This window comes from Penaeus monodon, chromosome 25 (genome assembly GCF_015228065.2).
Source record: "Penaeus monodon isolate SGIC_2016 chromosome 25, NSTDA_Pmon_1, whole genome shotgun sequence".
NCBI classification, from domain to species: domain Eukaryota; kingdom Metazoa; phylum Arthropoda; class Malacostraca; order Decapoda; family Penaeidae; genus Penaeus; species Penaeus monodon.
In genome coordinates, this window is record NC_051410.1 from 23,757,501 (window position 1) to 23,758,081 (window position 581).

The window sequence follows — 581 nt, forward strand, 5'->3', positions numbered from 1 at the left end:
GCTAAAGAGGTATCACTAATCACAATTTTCCAAATCTGCATTCGTGCGTTCTGTCAGCGTCATAGCGTTTCCAAACACTATGACTCGCCGGCAGCATCCTCTAACGGGCGGTCACCTTGCACTCGCCACTCCGCTTCAGCTCCTCCTCCGCCTCTGGTGGGCCTGTGGTGCCGTGAGCCACGCCTCTGTACGTTGTGGGGGCGAGTAAACCACGTTGGCCCCGCCCCGGAAGATGTCGTTCCAACTTTCTCCGGGCATTGGGCTTCCTCTGGGAATTCCTTCTGCTTTAAAAGATGACCTGCATTGGTCTCCTCGGCCTTTGGAAAATGACGACGTCGAACACATCACGGGACCTGCAAGTTATGAGAGTCGAGCCAGCGATGGAGTTAACATGAGCTCTTGGCCCGCTCGGACTCCACCCTTTGGAAGCATCAGGGAAGAGAGGGCGCGCTGCAGCAGAACGAGGCCGGAACCTCCTGAGCGAGGCCATGTGAGCACCTCATCTCACCAGGAAGTGTGTGGAGCCTCGCCCTGCCGGCAGTCTCGCACCCGCACTTCATGGCTAAGGTGCAAGAGGCCAG

General features: G+C 57.7%; 1 protein-coding gene across 1 annotated transcript in view; it reads right to left on the reverse strand.

Moving 5' to 3' along the window:
* Positions 1-581, reverse strand: part of LOC119589352 (neuroligin-1-like) — a 158,891-nt gene that overhangs the window by 43,936 nt on the left and 114,374 nt on the right. The gene's annotated exons all lie outside the window — the stretch shown is intronic.